Here is a 14,819-nt window from a genome sequence, read left to right as displayed (position 1 = left end):
TTTCTGAGGCATTAAATCCACATTTAAATTTTCTGCTCAGTTCTGCCTTTCGGAGCTCTCCAGCAGAGACGTATCTCACTCCTTGCAGCTGGAGACACCTTTAGCAAAATCTCCAGCTCCTACTGATGTGGAAAAATTCATGCATTTCTCTCCTTGTGTAAGCACGGGTCTGGCATTCACGGCACTTCCCAGAGATAAGCCCCAAATCGCTCATCGCTAGAAACCCCGCACTTTGGTAAGGGCAGACAGAGTTGGGATGAAAAAACACCACCCCTGGACCCTAACTAAACACTTCACCTGCTGGAGATTACAGAATCCTATTTAGTTATACCAGAGAGCATTTTCCACAGAGGAAACATCATCAATCTGGCTCTAGGAATCCAGTCAAATAAAAAAATTTGGAAGGAAGAAGAAATCCAGCGTGGTTTGGTTCATTTTTAGAGACACATGTGGTTTAGAAATGGCATTAACTGGGGTGTCCTGGCACCCCTTCCTGCTCAGCAGCACCTCAACTGGGCTGTGCACTCCTGGCTCCTGGCTGCCCCAAGGAAAATGCCATTAAAGAAAACACAGCTATTTTTAAAGCTGGAAGGACAAATTCTCCTCCCAGTTACACCAGTGACCTCGTGACTCTCCACAAGGTTGGGCAGGCACGGCTCTGACTTGGGGCTATTTTGAGCATCCTCCAGAGTCACCAGGCACCCAGCAGGCAAAAAGCACCAAGGAGCAGGATAAGGCCCTTGTCTTCAGATAGTCAGACCCAACCTGTTAAGACAGTGATAACTTTCACCAACAAAAGAATAAAATATGAATTCCCTTTCTAAGTAAAGCACTTTAACCAACACAACCACTTCCCCCACATGCATATGGGCCTGAGCAGGGCTGGTGCTTGCTGCTGCTCCTGCTGCCACCCCCAGTCATTCATCACACATGCACATGTAGTACAAACTCATTCAGAGCTCTTCTGCAGATGAAATATTTAAATGGTTTATACTTTGCTATCCTTTTTAAGTAAGATGGAATTGCCATAAACAGACTTGGGCTGACTTGCTCTCTCCACCACCTTTTTTTCCTTTAATATTCTCCCTGCAGTTTCATCAGGCTGCATCCAGGTTGATTCAGGAGCTTCCTGGGCACAATCCATGCTGGTAAATGGATGGAGCCCCCTTGGATGTTGCAGATATGGCAGTGGGATGAGGAAGCAGCTTGTGCTTTCTGAAGCAAGCTGAGCAAGGAAGAAGGGATGTCACACATGAAGAGAGATGCAGAGCCTGGGCTTTCCAGTCCGCTTTTGACCAGCTGGGATGAACACAACCTGCCTTGCCACCTGACCCAGCCTGTTTGTGCTGCCCTTTTCAGGAGCTGCTGCTCCCACCCCAAGGCAGCAGCCGCATTTTGGCTGCTGGTGACACCAGAAAAAGCAAAATCCTGGGCAAGCTGGCAGACAAGACATGGCTGACATGCAATAATGCTGCTCATGTGCTGACATAGCACCCAAAACCTTCAAGAGCATCAAGCTTGAAGGAATTTCCCAGTTTGTGAGGTCCAAGGATGATGTAACCACAACACAGAGGCTTTCTCCCTGCTGCCATACCCAGCTCCCAAGTGTCCCAGGAGGCTGCACACACACACGGGCTTCACCAGGAATCCTGATGGACAAGGACTGAGCCAAGCAACCAGCCATTCTACCCAAATTCACCCCCATGCTCTCACACTGGAGGCCAGCTCCTGCTCCTGGTGCAATGGGAGAGGGGACACACCCATGGGCAGGGAGGGAAGATCTCTCCTTTCCCTGCAGAAGCCGCGAGATGGAAAAGGCTTACAGCTGTGTCTGCATCCATATGCATAAGAGAACAGGCCCTGATCCAGCACACGCTTACGTCAATCTGCCGTCACCAAGATTTAGGAGAACATTTAAAATTAAACAAGAATTTCCTTGCACTGCAAAACTAAGGACAAAGACAGCAAGGAAGTCTTGTGGGTAGTGCAGAAGCAGGTGTTGAAGGACCTGGTCCCAGCACGGCTCTGGTACTGACACCCCAGATAACCCTGAGCATGTCACTTCACTTCCAGGTTTACCCACTGAATGCAGCTGCCAGCTCCCTGGATATCATTCTGATGACAGGTAAGGGGTTCTCAGATGGTCACAGAAAACCTGACCAGCTCAGGAGGTCATTTCCCATCTTTACATGCTGTGTGCAGGACAGGTTACCTGTAACTCAGCACCTCCAAGGAGCCCACAGGCCCTGGCTCCGAGGAGCTGCTTGCAATCTAAACCACAGAAGAAAGCATTTGCAACAACACTTCAGATTTCATCTGCTGAAAATAAAGACAACAGCTTTTTAAAATAAATAGGGAGAAAAGGCAAGATCAATAAGTGACACACAATTCCCAAGCCAGCCTCATTAAAACAAAGTGTGTTATTCTGTTTACCCCCACAAATAAGGGCTATACAAGATGATTCTGTTTCATGGCTGCTTTGTTAAAACTGGGACTGGAATGGACAAAAAAAAAATCCTAACATGAATCATCCATTCTTTATTGACAGAGGGGGGAAAAGTCATGCAGAAAGTTTGGGGCTTTTTCTTAAAGCCAATGTGGTATTAGAGAACCTACAAGCTAGGTCACAACCGAAAAGGATTGTAATATAGAAGAGGACTTTTCTGCAAAATTGTTGGAGAATCATAGAATCATTTGCATTGGAAAATACCTCCAAGATCATCAAGTCATTAGTGAAGCTCAAGATCAGCAACTGACCTACACAGTAAACAAAGACACAAACTTCTCTGAACTTGGATGTGGCTGTAACGTTCACTTTGCTTGTAAGCATTATGGTTGGACTTTGTCTTTTAGGCTATTTTCCAGCCTAAATGACTATATGGTTTCTAATGAAGCTTTAAGAATCTCATCCCACAGACTTATTTCTTTTTTTCTTTATACATGAAGCACTTGCACAAACTCCACAGCCCAATTTCTGCTCCTTTGTGAACTTGAACAGAGGCTGAAACGTGTTGATTTATTGAAGTTTTCCCCTTGCTCCTCTGTGGTAGATGTTCTCCACAAGCAGTTGCGTTATTCCTGAGCCCAGGCTTCAGCATTTCCATGGAAAATGTAAAAAAGGAACCAGAGGGGCTCAGTGAGGTGTGAATCCCCATCCACCCTCTGTGCACCCCTCATTTCCAGCCCCACCTGCCTGCTCAGCAGGGCTGGGCAGAGGCAGAGCTCCACTCCATTGCCCCCTCAGTGTCCTGCTCTGCTGCACAGCTGGCAAAGCACAGCCTGCCCCTAGCACAGGCCAGGTCCCTGCAGCCCCTACAGGACAAAGGCTCAAACCCAGGCAGCATAGAAGTTCAGTGGTGCCAGAAAACACAAGAGACTGGCTTGAACGCCCAGATTTTAAACACAAAGAGATTTCCAGCAGCTCTCCATCCCCGCTGGGCCACACACCAGACTTTGCAGTTCATTGTTCAGCACCACCTTCCCTGGAGACAGCAGCTGGAAGTGACATTATTGCAGTGCCTCTCTCAGCCCCAGGAGTCAATCCAGCAGCAGTCCCATCCCTCATCCCACTGGTCCTGAGGGAAGCCGTGTCTGGCACACTCGTGATGTCTGCCCACATCAGCCTTTGTACCTGCTTCACCCTGAGCAGGTGAGACCAACACAAGGGTTAGAGGGTTTGCTTTCCAGCCCCGTCTTTTGGCAGGAGTAAAGCAGAAACAGGTACTTTTACACTGCAAATCAGATGTTTAATACCTTCTTTTAATCATTGCCTTTTTTGCATTGCTTTAACAAATCCACCCTTCTTTTGGTGGGGGCAGTGAGCGCTCAGAAGGCTGAGTGGGAAGTGTCCCTACAGTGCTGCTCCACACACCCCTGCTTTTACACCAGGCCAGGCACAAATTTCTCAGCACAATGATGAAAAGAAACTACTTCAGCTTCTCAAGTGTTCCAGGCTTTTTCCTGGTAACCAGACTGACCAACTGTTTATCCTGGAGAGGGAAGGGTTAATTAATAATGTCACAAGATGAGCCCCTGGGCCACACAACTACCATCTCCTGCTTGGGGAACCACCAGCATTAAAGGAACCAGCACTGAGCTGAAGTTAAGACATTTATCCTTTGACAATACTCCATTGCAACAACTTTATTTTGATGATAGGGGATGATTAATGCTTACAGCCACTGTCATTTCCTTTGATAGATTTTTGGGGCTGTGGAGTGACATTTGCTCAATGCACCGTTCCTGAAAAGCTGCACTCGTCATAGCGTGGAGGAGAGGGATGCTCCATGCATCAGCCATCAGCAACCTGCCTCTGCCAGCTGCAGGTGGCCAGGAGAGATACTGTGAGGAATTGGGGGATGCTCACAGAAAGCTTTGACTGGTACAGGCTGTGGAGCGACAGGAAGGTGTGTTAAACAGCCAACGTTGTAACAAATGGTGAGAGTTTGTCTTTCTCAGTAGAAAGAAAGGAGACTGCAGCAGATTTTTTTTTCTTTCTTTTTTTTTTTTTTTTTTTTGCCACAAACATGCTGGAAGATCAGATCTTGAGAGAGACTGTCCGGGGCTGAGTCGCAGCCACAGCAAGCTCTCACAACTTCTCTTGAAGGTAAAACACATCCAGAAAAATCAGACTGATCAAGACAGACAAATGTCTCAACTGTAGCCTTCACTAACTGCAAAAAAATCCAACCCAGCTTGGAAACCTTAATCTTAACCTGTGCACCTCTGAGCTTCCCCCACCTGTAACAGGAGGACAAGAATATTTCCCTCACTTGGCTGCTGCAAGGTTCTCCTAATCAATCAGCTCATTAATTCATGCAAAGCATTAGACAGGCAGCAGATGGATGGCTTTACACAATAGTGTTTTCTACAGTGAAATATTTCTACTTAATTCTCCACCAGCAGCTGCCTGCCCACTCTCATCACACCAGCACGGAGTGGCCCAGGCTCACACAAGGACACCTGTGAGGTCCAGAGCAGCAGAATCTCCCCTGGATCCAAACAGCACCTGGTGCCACATGGAATTCCCTGGCTGGAGACACCCTTTCCACAAGGCTTCTTAACAGACTTGATTTTCCTCATATTTAAAAGCTGTCTCAGGAGCGTAACGATTTTAAATTCACTCCCCGCCGCAGTCAATCAATGGAGCGGCGGCTGCCGGTGCCTGGCGAGCAGGCGGTGATGAATGGGGCTTTGGAGGCTGCACCGCTCGCCTCCGAGCGAGAGCAGAGCGTGGGCAGGGGGTGGGGAAGAGAAGCAAAGCCAGGAACAAAAATTAAAAGGAAGAAATGGGGCGGGGGGTAGAGAAGCCCAAACCGCTCTCTGCAAAGTTGGGACAAGTGTTGGTCTGGAAGGCGCCGCTTGGAGGGAACAGTCTTGGCTTGCATTCCGTCTCCCTGATCAGCTACCATCCTCTAACTTGAATAAACCAGGTAACACATTTGTTTCAAGCAAGTGCCAACCCTAAGCCTGGCTCGTGGTGAGGACCAGAGCCCTGGCACCAGCACCCACCTGCACACGTGCCACTGACCCAGCTCTGCTTTCCAGGAGCTGCCGAAGAACAAATGCCCGAGAGCAGCTCTCGGGAGCACATCTTCCCTGCAGACAGAGCAGTGAAGGGCACAGGAGCTGTCCCTCAACCTTCCCCACGCAGAAGCAGGCAGACAAGCCCCACGGGGTGGCACACAGCTCCCTGTGCCCCCCCATCCCTGCATAGTGCCAGGTCCTGGGAGGACCAGCCCTGTGTGTTGCACTCGCCCCAGAGGGACAGGGAGCACCCATCCCTGCAAGCATCATGACTTTTCAGAGAGGAAAAACATCAAATAACCCCATCTGGGGGAGCCCAAAGGGCCTAATCCTGCCCCAGCATGCTGCAGATCGCCCTGCTCTACGGAGAACAGATGCTGCTCAGCATTCAAAAGGAGCTGCTTCAGATCTGGGCTCTTTTTCTCCCTCTTCCTCCTATTACGGGGTCAGGTCAGTGCTATGCAGCCTGTCAGCGTAAAAAAAAATATTTTTAAAAAATAATACAGAAAACTGGTATTCCCAAAGAAGCTGCAGCTTGTGGCATGAGCATCACAGCTGAGTGCTACGAGTCCCACAAACCAGAGAGGGGAAAGAGTCGAAAATGAAACTCACCACAACAGCAAAATAAAAATATGACGCAGTAAATTAATGATGTTGCTCCAATTTGAGAAAACACTAATTAAGAATGTGTAATTGAATTAATGCATTATTTAGAAACCCCAGCAAATTCTAAGTGGGAATATAAATACATTATAGGGTTCCTTTAACATCAAGTCTCTCTTATACCTCACTACCCGCAATTTATTTTAATGTCACCAGAATCTCCAGATTTATTTATGTCCTTGCCATTGACCACTGCTTTACATTTATCCCACATATCAATATCCTCTCCCCTCAATTCCACACACTCAAGTGCTCCATATGGGGTGGTGATCACCATTTGATAAGTCATAAGTAAGTGCAATTAATTAGCTCAGCTCATCAACCACTTCCCCTCCCAATGCCCTGCAGCCACAGATCTGGGTCTAATTTGTTTAGAGCCTGGAAAAACATCAAATACCTCATTAGAAAATAAATCCATCTCCTAGAAATACATTTTTTCTAAAGCTTCAAGTGTCGGTTTGCTCCATGTTACACTGGGAAAGGCCCTGCACATGCAGGATCTAAACCCAGCCCAGAATAGGTCAAGAGATGGATATCATCACATTGTGAAAATAGAAGAAAACAGAATCTCAGGGAAAAGGGTGGGGGCAGAAAATCAGCCCTCAAATGTATCACAGCACCTGTGAAACGTCCTGAGATCATGCATCTGCAGCTGGGATTGTTTAGGAGTGCTTTGGATATTTAGCATGAGGCTTTGCAAACATTATTCTTCCCTCATTTTGAGCCCTTCAGAGCAAGAGTTAGAGTTCTTATTACCATTTCTAGGAAGATATACAAATACACCAAGAAGAAAAAAAATAAATCCGGTTAAATTGTTTAAAACTGCTAAAGACTCTTTTAAGGAAAGGAGCAAGAGAAAAGAATGCAGGCAAATCCAAGTTCATATACATACATATAGCTCTGGGAAAGGGAAAAAGAAGCAGCACTAAAGTGCCTTGTGTTAGGTATGAGCATACACTGTAGCAAAATATGTATGCTGTTTATAAAACATATTGGAAGACTTTTCCCTAAAAGATGCCATAGAGAGTATAAGATTTTATGATCTCTGCCTGTCCATTTTACAAAGATATACACAAACAAGTAGCCAAATCTGCCTGCAGTTTAACTCCATTAAATCCAATAAATGAGTTTGGCCCTCGAAAACTGTGCACTTACTGCAATAAAGTTAAAAGCTGATAGCAGCTGATACAGTAAAACACATACATTTCCATACACTTATTCCTGCAGATTTAAAAATACGAATGAGTTCAGAGATTGCCTTTGTCCAGCTCATAAAGAAATGCTGGAATGGGAAAGAAAAAAAAAAAAAAAAAAAAACAGATCTTGGAGATTTTCCCACTGACTCCCTCTAAGCACAAAGGAGAGAGGGGTAGGGGAAGCCAGCAGAATTGTGGTCATTTGGCTTTTCTGAGAGCCCTGAACACATATGATGTGTGTGTTAGAACAATCCCCTGATGGTTTGGTCCCCAAGCGGGGCAGGACCCCACCCAGCAGGAACAGAGGTCAGAGCCCTGGGACCCCACTTCTCCCTCATCAGTCCCCAGAGAGGACAAGGAGCTCTCAGGGCACAGATGTGGGATGCTCTGCTCCCTGAGGGAGCTGTCCACACTTCCATTAGCTGAGGGCTTTCCTCATGAGCACTGGCTCTACAGCCACTGGGCCATCTTTAACTGTACCTTGAACCTCACATTGCACAGGGGACCAGACCAGGGAGTGCAGAGACCAAGCCCAAAAAAGAGATTTAAGCCTGCCCTGATAGGCATTTTGGGTTTGTTTATTGAGGTGGTTTTTTAAACACACAGCTTTCTCACGGGCTCCTGCCATAACCACACCAACTCCCACCTCCACCTCCCCAGCTTCTTGCTGTGTCCCCCCAGCTTCCTTACCCAGGCTCATAAACCCCTGCACCCTCAGTGCCACCTCCCCCAGACCCTCCTGCCCCAGCTCCTCGTGGTGCAATGAGGCTCCAGGCCCCCCTCACCTGGAGCTAACTCTCACAACTCCTTTCTTTGATATGTATTATTATTTGCTCCTATTCCAGAGATGTCTCAGGGACTGAGATAACCCCCGTGCTGGATACATGCACTCCCCACTCCAGCAGCCAAATAACACCACACAAATCATTTCATGCTCTTTGTCCTCTTTTTCCCCACCGAGCCCCTGGCACTGCTCTGCACCCTGGATCAAGGCTCAGGGCCTCCAGTCCCTTCACCCCAAGGTCCTCACAGACCAACTGCTTTCACAGCTCTGCCTCCCTCCTCACCCACAGTTTGGGCAGTGTATGACTCCACAGCTGTCCCATCGAGCTCCACACAGCTCCTCTCCTCCCCACCAGCCTCCTCTGGGCCAAATTTACTGCTGGCCATCAGATCTCCAACTCCCCACACCCAAATACTCCACCCCAACGCTGTCCTGACATCGGGCTCACTCCAACCCTCCCCAAGCCCTGGGTTTGCAACGACAAGAAAATACAGCAGCTGCACAAAATCATGCCAAACACTGCTCAAGGCTGTGCTCCTTGCTCATACTCCCTTTACAGCCTCCACATAGCTTCCCATCTCCTCAGCCCTGCACTTCACAGCCTTGTTGGTGACTCCACAGCTGCCTCCTCACTGCCCAGAACAGCACAGCTTACCTGCAGCAAGCCCCCAGCCCCACATCCTCTCCTCCTCAGGCTCCTCACTGCCCTGCAACAGCTCTTTCACAAGTCCCTCTGCTCCACCACACTTCCCAGTGCCCTTTGCCGAAAAATCACATCATCCCAGGCTTTTGCTTCACCTGGAGCTAACACCAATTCACAGCAAGTGCTGGCAGCTGGGATGCTGCAGGTGATGCTGTGCTGCTGTGGCTTTCCTCAGCATGAAATCCTGGTCCTGGAGCAGCCAGCAGGGAAGAGCATCCCGACCAGCACAGCTGGGATGCTCCTGGGTGCTGCTTTCTGTGTCCCTCTGGAATGCAGGGCTTCGCTGGCGTAACCCACTCACTTATGGCCAGCACATACATGGAGAAATAAGTATTGGAAAAAATTGCTCAAGGATGGGGCTGAGACTTGACGAACAGATAGGACAGCTCTGGGCTCTCCAGGGCATGGACCTCGTGTCCTGTCCCCATCACAGCTCCTCCAACCCCAGTGTTACACCCAGAGCTCAACTCATAAACCTCAGAAGCACTGACCACGTCCTGCTGTTTGCATGCATCATGCACTCCTGTGTTTAGCACAGACAGGAGAACCAGAATACATAATCCACTGCTCACAATAACAAACCTTGCACCTAGAACAAGCCAAAAGCCTGACCTTTCATAGTTAAGCATCCTGGTGAGAGGTTAGATCTTGTGTTTTCTGATCATCAAACAGGGAAGCATTAGCCAGACAGGGAGAACAAGCTCTTATCTAGACCTGATTTCTCTCCCCTCCAGGGGATCCTGTAGGATATTTCAGTTCTGCTCGCTGTATGACTCTTCCCTCCCCCAGTAGCTTGAAATCAGCCAAATTCACAATCTAATCTGGCCAGGAGTCAAAGGGGAGAAAAATCAAGTCCTAATGCAGTGACTTTGAATGGGGAACTGAAGCCAATCAGAAAGGCATTATTGATCCCTGCTCGGAGTACCTCGGTCAGGGAGGGGGAAGCTGCGGGCAGCCGCAGAGCTGCCCACCGCAGCCAGCCAGGGCTGCCCTGCCAGGCCTGCAGCGTTCCCAGCAGTTCCCAGCGCCTGCCTGGGCTGGGAGCCGGCCCCGTCCGGCGCGACGAGAGCACCCACCACCCCCGTGCCGCCAGCGGCGAGCACCAGCCCCTGGCGAGCACCAGCCCCTGGCGAGCACCAGCCCCTGGCGAGCACCAGCCCACGTGTGTGCGGGAGCGTGACCCGCGTGCTGCCTGCAGCGCTGTTTGTGTGCAAACACTTCAGTGTGCATCGCCTTGGCGTGGCCCGTCTGCGGGAGCCAGGCTGCTCCATGGACGGGGTGTGCGGGCGGCTGTGCGCGCCGAGGGCTGTGCACATTCCAGCGGCGTTAGTGCGGGGCAGCTCTGCGGGAGAGGCAGGGGCAGGGCAGGGCAGGGTGTCTGTGTGTGTAGGGCTACCTGTGCCGCACAGTCCCCGCAGCAAGCAGGGACAGGCAGCGGGTGCCTCAGCGCGGGCAGCGGGGCAGGGGCGACCGAGGATGGCGAGCAGCCGGACAAGGCTGAGCTCAGCTCTGGCCATCCCTGGGTGCGATCCCGATGATCCGGCCCGCGTCAGCGCTGGCTACGGGCTCCTCTGCCTTATGTAACCACGGCAGGGACGGAGCGCCGAAGGGGGATGGAGACCGGGGGGAGAGGAGCTCCCCACTGAGCCCCGAAAGCAAAGGGGCCGCGGCAGAAGCTGGATATCCCCGGCAACGTAACTCTAGACGCCCGGCCGAGTGGCGTTGCCACCGGGCAGGCTGGCCCGGCTCGGGGCTGCCCCGGTGCGGAGCAGGTCACAGCGGCACAGCCGCCGGGACCGGTCCCCAACGGGAGCTGCCGCTGGGCTCAGCCCGCAACCCTCCAAAGCCGGCGGGCTCGGGGCGGCAGTTCCGGGGGACGAAAGGAGTCCTTGGAAGTTTAGGGACTCCACATTTTGCAAGGAGTCAGGAGGAAAACATGCTTTCTAAAAAAAAAAAAAAAAAAAGCCCAAACCCATGCAGGGTCCCGGTAGCTCCTGTCCCCTTTAGGCTGTGCCCCCCAACCTGCCATCCCGGGCACCGCGGGGCCGTAGGGCACTGGCACCCCCTTACCTGCCGGCGTCACGTCTGCTGCTGCCTGCCCTGCTCCGGCTCTTCCTCCTCCTCTCCTTCCTCCTCCTCTCTCCCTCTCCCTGCTGCTTGGGGCTCTTTATGGAGATTCATTCATTCATGCCTTCCCATCGGTCCCTCAGCCTTTCCCTGCCTCCCGGAGGCAGACCGTGTGACGCCTCGCCCCTTTCCAGCCACTTTCTGTTGTCACAGAGCGGCGCTGCCCCAGCCCGGAGCGGCGGCCGGGCTGGGACACGCGTGGGCAGCACAGGGCCGGGGGAGCGTCCCCCAGCTCGGGGTGAGGGGCGTGGACGGGCGTGGGCACGGCACCGACCCGCCCTGGTGGGTACAGACTGTCTCTGGCACCCGTAGCAGGGGCGTCGGGTCGGCCCCAGGGCTTTCCGTTCTGTCCTCCGCTTTCCCCATCCCCACGCCAAGCCGCTCCCACCGAGAAGCAGCTCTGCGGAGAGGGCACGGGTGGGCCCGCACCCCCGGCCGTTCCCCGGGCAACCCTCGCCCTTTCTCTCTTTCCCTCTCTGCTCGCCCCTCCATCCTATTCCAGCTCGTCTTTCCTCGCCCTCTCCCGCTGCCTCCGCACCCGCGCCAGGACCGCATCCGGCTCCGCCGAGCGCTGCCCCATCCCCGCCGCTGACAGAAGCGCTGACTCCAGCTCGGAGCGGGGCGGCGGAGCCCGGCGTGCGGGGCCAGGGCTCACCGGCCACCCGGCCAGCCCCGCGTCCTTCCCACCCCACCCTGCGGAGGCCGACCCGACCCCGGGGGTCGCTCGCTCCTCCAGGTCATCGGGCAAACTTCATCCCTGCTTCAGCCTTCTCCAGGACGGGGGTCCCCCCACTGCCCAGAGCTGTACTTCGGGAGGCTGGGGACACGCTCCCGGTCCCTACCGACATACCCCCGCTGCCATGGCAAACCCAGAGGGTCTAGAGGAGTGTGAGCCCTGCTTGGTGTCAGGCAGCACGGCGGGAGGTACTGACGGGGGATTTTAGGTGCTAAATTCGAGCGGATTGCCTCGTCTCTGCGAAAGCAGGGGGTTATTCTTTCCAGACAGGCAGGGCGGAAAAAACATGCTTTTTAAAGACATCGTCGGAAATGTGAAGAGCAGCTCCCGGGTTTTGGCGCTGCCACAGCATTCGGAGCGATCAACCTTCAACTTGGGGTAAAACCCCTTAAAAACCCTCCCAGGAGCGCCCCGCCCGCTCCCGTTGAGCCGCGCCGTTCCTGCCGCCGGTGCCACCCCCTTTGCATCGGTGCCATCAATTTCTATTAACGATCGCTTTATTCACCGCTGCAAACTTCTAAATATTTAATCCAGCGCGAACCGGCGGCGGAAGGCGCGAAGCTGACGGGAGGAGGCGAGTCCCCGGCCGGGGAGGCGGGAGCGGCGGCTCTGCCCGGGGGAGCCTGGTGATGCCAGTCCCCCCCTCCCCTCCCACCGCGGGGCTTTCCCGGGGCTGCAAATCACAGCCTGGACGTGGGCAGCAACCGCAGGTCCCCCGGGCTGCCCGAGCCGGAAAGGCAGGGATGAGCGGAGGTGTGGAGGATTCTGTCCAGGGAGAGCTGGAGGAGGAAAGGGCTGCGGGGGGGACACGCCGGCATCTCCCCAGCACCGGGCGCGGCTGCCCGGCGGGTCCCGCCGCGCACGGGACGAGCAGCCACGCTCCACATGGAGCGGGACGAGGACTGGGGACCGCCGGGAGTTTGGGCTGGTTGGAGGGATCCTGCCCAGAGAGCGGAGGCTGCCCGCATCTCCCTGGTATCCCCGGGTTCCACGCACCGCCCCGCCGCCGCCCCGAGGACTCCCAGACCCGGCCGAGCCTCGTTTAAAACGCAACCAAAAAAACTGTTTGACAACTCCGCTGCGCCGAAGGCCGAGTGCCCGATCCGACGGGCGAGTACCCCAGTCCGACGGGCGAGTTTGTCGGTGCTTCGTGCTATGCCTGTATTCAGGAACCAAGACGGAACTCTACGGCAACATCTGTCATTATAATTAAAACTGCAACACACCCTCCGGGAAGGAACACGTTCTCGTGTCGTCGTGTGTCCGTACCACCTCCCCCCACACCCTCCACCTCCACCGCCGCCCTTAAAAAAAAAAAAAAAAAAAAACAACCAACCAACCAAGCGAAAGCGGCTCAAACTCTCAAGCGGGCACCTGCCCCCGACCTCCCCCGAGCTATCGACGACGGCAGCCGCACCCGGCGAGGTCCTGGGGACCGTCCCCCTCTTCGGAGCACGGACACCCCCCCCGCCCTCCTCCACTAATTTTCTTTAATTAAAGCGCTATGTGCGGCGCGTTTGGCGAGGACAGAAATAGCCGCTGAAGGAGCGCGTGTGGGGGGAAGCAGGTCCCAACTGCCGGCGTGGGAATGCAGAAGGGATTGGGGGGGCGGGGGGAGCAGAGCCGGAGAGCGGCTCTGCCACAGCTCGCACCCCAAGGTTCGCAGCCTCCAGCATTATTTGGGGTAAGGGCGACGATCTGCCCTGTCCGAGCGCTCCGTGCGGCGTTGTGGCGACCCGGGCGGAAGACCCCTGCCCCCGAGGCCATGCTACTGCCCGCGGCACCGGCTCTTCCCCCGGAGCACCGGGGCTTCCCGCAGGCAACAGTTGCAGAGGCTGCCCCGGGGGATGCTCCGGCTCGGGCGCACCCCGGCGGCGGAGGAAGACCCCGAAGTGGGGATCCCCCTTGGGCGGGGGAGGGAACACGGGCCGAGCGACCGGAGGGGTTCTCGGCTCCGTGGCCCCGGCCCGGCCGTGGGGAGCTGCTCCGGTCCCGATCTCCCGCTCGCCCTGGGCATAAGGACAGCGGGAGCAGCCCCGGCCGAACCTGGGGACTCCCCGCCCGCGGAGGGGAGGGCACCCCGCTCCCCCCGCCGCCGGCCCCGCGTTCCCTTCCCGCCGGAGCCCCAACCTGGGCTGCAGCCGCTAAAAGTTTGGCGACACGGAACGGCCACCGGGGGCTGCGCGGGGCGCCCGGGCAGCGCGGGGCGCCGCGGCGGGGCGACACCGGGCGCGGGGCCGGAGCGGAGCAGAGCGGGGGGCTCCGCTCGGGGTCGGGGGCGGCGGGGGGGCCCGGGAGCGCTGCGGCGGGGGATGCGGGCGCACCTACCTGCTCCGGAGGCGGCTCCCGGCGCTCGGCGGCGCGCCCAGCCCCGAAGCGCGGTGATGGGCGGCGGACGCACCCGCGGCTGCGGCTCCCCGCGCCCTTCCAAGCGGGCGGGCCGGGGGCAGGAGGCGGGCAGGGAAACGCAGCCGGAGCCGAGCAAATCCCAGCGCTGGAGCCCGGCCTCCGAGAAGAGAAGGGCTGCAGCTCCTCACTGCGTCAGGCGAAGAGCCCTGCCCGTGCAGGCGGCGCCGGGCAGCGCTGCCAGGCCCGGGGGGCTCCACCGGCACGGCTCGGCTCGACGCGGCTCGGCTGGGATGGGATGGGCACGGCGCAGTTCGGCTCGCTGCGGGCCGGCTGGAGCGGTGCGATGGGGCACGGCACGGTTCGGCTCGGTACGGCCTAGCACGGTCCGGTACGGCTCAGCACGGCCGGTTCGGCTCGGTTCCGGCTCGGCATGGCACGGATGGGTAGAGCTCTCCGGGGCTCGGTGACGGCCCGGAGCGATAAACGGCTTGGCCGGCAGAGTCGGGCTGGCACCGGGGGCTGGGGGCTGTGTGTGGATGACACTGTGAGTGTGACACGGGGTGTGTGACACTGTGACACTGGGTGTGTGACACTGCGCGGTACCGTGTGTACACGACAGACACTGTATTTGTGACACTTGCGTGTGTGTGACACTGCCTGTGTGAGTGACACCTCTTGTGAGAGTGGGGCTGTGAGTGTGCAGGGCTTGTGAAGGTGTGAGTGTCCGTGTCGGGG

General features: G+C 55.1%; 1 protein-coding gene across 2 annotated transcripts in view; it reads right to left on the bottom strand.

Annotated features, from left to right (window-relative positions):
* Positions 1-14,317, bottom strand: part of ELFN1 (extracellular leucine rich repeat and fibronectin type III domain containing 1) — a 103,175-nt gene extending 88,858 nt beyond the window's left edge. The window contains exon 1 of one of the 2 annotated variants that reach the window (XM_068207069.1): positions 14,064-14,317. The gene's annotated coding sequence lies outside the window, so the exon portion shown is untranslated. Of the gene's footprint in view, positions 1-10,942; positions 11,136-14,063 lie in introns of those variants that run through there. The other variant, XM_068207068.1, reaches the window with a different exon arrangement.
* Between the last annotated feature and the right edge of the window lie 502 nt (positions 14,318-14,819).

Source organism: Anomalospiza imberbis, chromosome 16 (genome assembly GCF_031753505.1).
Source record: "Anomalospiza imberbis isolate Cuckoo-Finch-1a 21T00152 chromosome 16, ASM3175350v1, whole genome shotgun sequence".
Classification (NCBI taxonomy): Eukaryota; Metazoa; Chordata; class Aves; order Passeriformes; family Viduidae; genus Anomalospiza; species Anomalospiza imberbis.
Note: the sequence above shows the minus strand (reverse complement) of the source record. Positions and strands in the feature narration are given on the sequence as shown.